Source organism: Seriola dumerili, unplaced genomic scaffold (genome assembly GCF_002260705.1).
Source record: "Seriola dumerili isolate Sdu_G_001 unplaced genomic scaffold, Sdu_1.0 BDQW01000018.1, whole genome shotgun sequence".
Taxonomy (NCBI): Eukaryota; Metazoa; Chordata; class Actinopteri; order Carangiformes; family Carangidae; genus Seriola; species Seriola dumerili.
Window position 1 is genome coordinate 1,596,642 of NW_019174273.1, and position 6,941 is coordinate 1,603,582.

The window sequence follows — 6,941 nt, forward strand, 5'->3', positions numbered from 1 at the left end:
TCAGAAAGTTGTCATCAACATTTCCTAGATATAAATCAGTGCCAGGATCAGAGAGGAGAGGAGGAGGGGAGGCTCAGAGGCAGAGCTCTCTTAAATCTAACAAAATCTAACATTTGAATCGTGGTTGTTCTGGCAGCCTGGGGGCACAGCGGCGGGCTCCAGGCGTCAAGGCGCCACCTCAAATTCTCTGCTGTGGTCGGGTACAGTCTCTCCCCACATGGCACTCATTTCTGGCTGCAGAGTTTCAGCGTGAGAGCCTTCTGCCTTTCCAGCGGTAAGGAGATGCCTGAACAATTACGTTGGTAATTAGGGGAGGGTGGATCTCCACTCTGGCACGGCTAAACTGAACGAGGGCCCACGCCAGTGATCAAATGACGTATATTTCAGAGTTGTGAGGACAGAGCTCTGCCACGGATGAAATGAATAATTTACAGCTGGGGCAAAATTTGTGTTAACTGCAGCACACTTCTGTAGAATTGCTGGGGAAAAGCAGACCAAACAACTTGAAAGGAAGGAGAAGAAAAGAAGAATAGTGCGGCGCCAAAGATCATCAAAAGCTGAGATAGAAGTGACACGACTCACACCCACTCCCATTGTGGGGTTCAAAAAGATTTTTGTCTTTGCTTGGCTTTTTTTCTTTTATTTGTTTCTTATTGGGGAAGCAAAATCTTGTCATTAAAGCAATTTTTCTGCGGCTTTGGCTGAAGCGTCGGCGTCAGGCAGACAAAAAGCTTTGGTGATAAGCTAGCTTAAATGACAGATTGCGTCTTTATTGTGCACATTTCATTATGAGCTCATATTTTCCCTGTAGTTGCATGAAGAGGTCGAACCATAAACTGTGACCCAGACTGGCTGAAGGCATCTTATGCTACAAAAATGAAACTCTGTTGACCCTCCCACTCCTGGTCTAACAACAGACACAAAACACAAACAAAACCACTGAAACACTTCCTGTTTCCCCCTTGATTTGCTATTATTTTCTTGGACACCAAAAATCCGTAAAGTTTGCAGTGAGGTGGTTTTCATTAGATAATTTAATGCATCATAGGCCCATGGTGACCGCTCTGAGTGAGAGAAAGGGAAATTATGTGATGTTAAATGTAATGAAATTCTCAGATGTTTGCTTGAAGATTACATTTTAAGGAAGTTTCTTTGTTCCAATTGGCTTCTAATCTGCCTGTAATTCATGCAGTGAAACAAAATCCCCTCTAACTCTCTGCAGCTTTTGTGTTTATTTCTCCTCCTGCCACTTCCAGTTACTTTTAATGTAATATTCACTTGTAATGGAGCTGATCTAGAGGCTTATTCTCATGTTGCTTACAGGGTATCTGGACAGAGAGTGTCAGCTAAATGCCTGAAATGTAAATGCAAAATGAAACCATTTTTTTCACCCCTCGTCTCTTTGATCCCCTTCACAACTTAGGAGACGAGCAACTTTGATCTTGACCCATTTCCTCCTAACAGCTTCTTTGTGAGCGTTCGTGCTGCAGCAGTGAGATGTGTCACCATGCAGACATTTACAGCCATTTCAGAAATTCACTGGGCAATGCGATGTGCGCTGCGTGACCGCGAAAGCCACGAACTGGCCAATTAATTTGGCCTCGCTCGCGGTTTCACCTAGAATAAACAAGACACTGATGCCCGTCTCGCATTAAAGCAATGTTCCTCTTATGCCTCCTTTGTCAAACCTCAAATTTATCTGCTTTGGTTGACAGGATAAGAGGTGATTTCTTTGATAACATGACTTTTTTTGTTGGTTGTGGCATTTAACCCTGCACTTGCTGAGGTTTGGTCACTGCAGTCTGGAGATTTTCTCCCTCAAGCGCAGTTTTTTTGACACTTCTGAAAAAAATCTCTGTACATTTGAAGAAATGAGTTTGGGTCATGCCTCTAAATGGTAGAACCACAACACACTAGCGTCAACGTCAGCAGCCGCGATGTGGCACCTGTGACCTGCAGCATGTCAGTCTTTGTAGACATCATTTATTTTTCAGATTCCTCTTTGAGCAGATGAAGAGGGAATTGTGGCCTATTTCTTTGGAGAATAACCTCTTTATTTGCAATTAATCCACACTCCTCTGAGCTCTGCCTTCAATTTAGTCGAAGAAGACATAGAAGGCTAGAGTTACTTAACCTCCGGGCCTTTGAAAAAAGCCACAGACACATGAACTCAACCTAGATTTTTTAAAACCGACATCGCTGTTGTACAGAGAGCAATTTTCCAAGTTCGATGTAATAAAATGGCACAATTAAGGCATTTATGTGATTCCATAAAGTGATGTCTTCTCTAATGAGCCTGTTGACATGTGGATATTTAAACAGAAGCTGGAAAAATATATGAGCTATATCTATATCTATAATTATACATCATGCAGCTCGATCACACTTAAAGCAGTACAGTCTAGGTGTGTGAGGAGTGTGACGGCACCTTGTTAATGCCAGAAAAACATGAGCATTTCATATAAGTAACTGCGTTTAACTTCAGCTCACGGGAACATCAATCAGTCAGTCAATCATACTTGATCTGTATCAAACCTTCTGTACAGGTTAGTGCTGTTTAAGGTGCATTACAGGTAATTTGACTAATAAGAGAAAAAAGGGGACACTTACACCCAAAAATTTAAAAAAATAAGGAGATGTAAGGTTAAATGTTAAGATAAAGAAAATAAATAAAAACAATAAAATTGATAAAGGTACAAAAACAAATAGAGAGGAACAATAAACATGAGTTTACAGGGCTCCTTGTTGCCTTACTTGACAGATGGGATTACAGTTGCAGCTTTTCTGTGCATATAAATAAAGTCAGAGTCTTTTTGTGCCTGCAAACCACAATGAGTTATCAGTTTTATTTCCCACACAGTCCTGCACATACACATAGGTGCTAGATAGATTAACCAGTCAGGAGGGAAAAGAAATATTAGGGCAACTGGTGAATGAAAAACCTTCAGAGAAGAAATAATCATCCAGGTAATGAGGTCACAGGGACATAATGTCTTGAAATAATATATATATATATTATTATATTATTATATATATATATATACATAATAATATAAACAATATATTGTCAAATGCTTTGAAAAGCAAAAACACTATTATTCACAAAATGGGAATCCTCTGTCATCATACATCTGAAATACATACAAAACATCACTTCCACATCTATATAAAGAGGTCCAGATGAACAAAGGAGTCCTTGATCCATTTCAGACACACATTGAATCCACATTGAATTGATTTCCAAATTAGTTTTGTCTTTTCTTAATCTGCTAACCCAACTCTATAAAATGCAAACGTTATGCAATAGTAATAATCTGTGTTTTAAAACTGAAAAACAATGATGGATTTGTTTAGGAAAACTAGTTTTAGTTGCTTTCAGTCCTGTGTGATGCAGTCATCCCAGAGGTGGGTGTGTGTGTCTGTGGTTGGTGTGTGTGTGTGTGTGTGTGTGTGTGTGTGTGTGTGTGTGTGTGTGTGTGTGTGTGTGTGTGTGTGTGTGTGTGTGTGTGTGTGTTGGTGTATTGGAAGAACGCCTCCCACTGGAGATATTCAAATTCCTGTGAGAGTGCAGTAGACTGATGGGTGGTGACGACAGTTTAAACAATCCAGGCAGTTCTCCAAATTGATTAACATCAGTCTAGCGTGTGTGTGTGTGTGTGTGTGTGTGTATTTGTTTGTGTGTGTGTTGTTATTGGGGGTGTAGTAATATGAGCAGCTACTGAAGTAATAAACCACCAATTGTACTTCAGTGCAGCGATAATTACAATAACCTATAAATTAAATTTAATTGACTTGGTGTTGCTTAAAAAATGCAGCTGATTGGACACAGTCTGTGGAAACCTGCTGGACGGAGAGACGGCAGTAAGAAGTTGCACAGCTTCAGGCGAAACAAACACTTTTTTTTTTTCAGAAATAAACACACTGTTTTCATATAATCTGTGAGGGACCAGTGTGCTGCTTTTGGCATATAATCACAAAAATGAAATCATGTGCACTTTCCAAGCCTGAGAAGATAAACGAGGCAGTTTCCCCTCTCAGATTTCTTGAAGGAACCTCGCGTATGCATCTCACTTTGCCACATTTTCTGCCGACCCCTTTTTTTCAGAGCGCCTCAGAAATTCCACTAAAATATTCAGGAGCATCCTCCAGCCGCCATATTTTCAGTTTTATTGTGCACGATATAAAGAGCAGCAATTATTTGATTTCAGAGTTATGAAAACATGTATGTTATGAGAAAACAAGCAAGTTAAGCTTTAATTGGTGCCATTTTTCATGGTGCTGGCAAGGTACTTACCTCTTTGGCACCTTTTTTTCGCTCATAAAATTGCACATTCATATTCTTGAATGGAGATGGAAATTTCATTTTGCTTTATTCTGCCATAATTGGGATGCATGGTGTGTACCTGCAAACTCGAAGACATTCCATAAACATCCCCAACTCATTTATTCGATTCTAATGCAACTATATTGCTCTCAGTAATAGCACTCATAATGTGGAAAAATCCTTTCAATTAATACAGTAAATTCTAAAGTTAATGCAGTTTATTCTGGCCAGGCTTTTTTCAGCCTTTAGGAGATATATTGCATGTAAAGGCAGAATATGCTGTGGGATTTGGTTTAATAAGAGGAGATAAACAGAATATGAATACATGGTTCTTCTGGTAAATATCATATTTCAGATAATTATTTGGTTTTTGGTGAGGGAAAATCACCTTCCTCCTCGTCATCAAGCCTTTATCATTATAGTGGTCCCCGCACAGAGTTTAACTTGTTTGTCTTTTCTTCCAAAACAAGTCAAGTGCAAGACCAAATCAAGTCAGACTGAGTCGAGATAAAAACCAGAGCAAATCAAGTTGCACTCAAGACCAAATTTGGCAATAAAGACACACATGTTTTCCAAGTGGAGAATGAATGGTGAAGTTAAATTAAGGATAAGGCTCATTTGTCTGTGGTGGTGGATCTAACTCTTTCTCAACACTTTGTTGAGCTCTCATGGCAACAATTTGGGGAAACTGCTGTGGGATGTATGAATCAAACTTTATTGATGCTTTGAAGGCGCTAATAACACACTTGAGTTGATTAAATGTCCAATTTATTGACCTTGGTATTCAGATGAATACATTCTTTAAGAACCACAATGAATGCATTTCCCTGTCTTGAAGACATATCGTTTGTATACAACCCCTTCAATTAAAAGCCTCAATAAAATTTAATTCAGCATCAAATGAATCAGACATTTCTATTAACTGTTGCCATAACAGTCCTAAATATTTACCCAAGACAAGAAATTGAATAAACCTTTGTTTACAAATGTGGCAACAAAAATATTTGACTCATCCTCCTTTATATGAATATTTTCCCTTTATGATCACATATGGGTCAAAAAATGCCTAAAAATAAATATTTTTTATTTTATAGTTTGTTCACCAACATGGAAAATATCTTAAATCCAGTTATTAAACAGCTAATTTTGGTCACTATGTATCTTTCTGCTGGATGCCCTTACTTTCCAGCGCTGTGTTTATTTTGAAAAAGTCTGTTTTGCCAACTTTATTTCTTTTTAGAAAATATGTCAAGCCCTAAATAGCTCTGCATATCTTTGTGTCAGCTGATGGAAAAGCTACAATTGAGCAAATCGATGAGTTTCCAAAAGTCATCAAGTTTTAGATAGTATAAATTCAATTTTAAAGTGAAGTGACGGTTGTAATCAGTTTTAAAGTATCCTCAACCCCGCAGCACCATTTTCCCCGGTCATGTGTTTTTTACTTTCTGGAATTTTATTGTTTTGTCCCAAAACCTTTTGAACAAGTGGCTGCACAGAGAGCAGCACAGAGACACTTTTAGAGGGACAAGTATCACTGCAGGCTGATGTATTTCCATGGAGAATTCCCTGAGAGGAGGTTTCATTCCTGCGGGAACTCCAAACATTCCCGGGGGATTTGCTGGGTGAAATGCGGCCACTTCGTCCTGACATTCCCTGCGGACTCCTGCAGCTCCGTGCAGGAAGTCACTTTGTACACAGTGAGATGGTGCTTGTCTGTTTGTGTGCTTGTATGTAGGCAGGCAGACACACTCATATGCATTCAATCATGCACACACTGTAAAAGAGCAAACACACATGCATACAGTCTCATGTGAAAACACACATGTTCTCACATATTGATATGAAGGAATACAGCTGTGTGCACGTTTAAAAGAAAGTGCACACTAACAACAGACACAGCAAATTATTTTGAAACATATTTTCATTATATTTTGACTTTATTAAATCTCTAAACACCAATCAAATCACAGTTTAGCGTTTCCTCCACTTTGTTATCTTTTTTACATTCAGATTGCCAAAAAGATGTCATCTGTCTCAGGTGAAGATTTACTTAAAACTTTGATTTCTATCTCAGGATTTAATTTTTCTGTCACATATGCTTCCAGTTTCGTCATTGGCATTGATTAGAAAACATAAAATCTGTCTTATATGTAAGTGCGGAAAATAATCTGATGTAGGAAACTTCCAGTTTGTTCTGTGAAGTGGTTACAACAAACAAGAGGTGTGTGATGACTGCATGTCACATTTTACCCCCCCCCCTCCCCTTTTTTTGAGCAGCAAAGTAAACCATTTAGGGTAAAATATCTCTGTGCTCTTTCCTTTGATTAGCGACTCTTTGAAATGGTATAACGCTGTGATTATGTGAAAGGCTCTGTGAGCATGTGGTTGGAGCTGAATATTTTCTCTGGGACACAGGGGGAAATGAAGAAAATGGGAGAGAGAATGAGAGAGATAAAGTCAGGGAAGGAGAAGGAGGAGGACTATTACAAGGAGAGAGCAAGCCCTCTTTGTACAGACATTGCGACGCCAGATGGCTTCTTCTAATAAATATTCAACCTTAACTCAGTTCCCATGTAACTTCTCTTTCTCTCTGTCTCTCGTTTTTGTACCGCTGCCA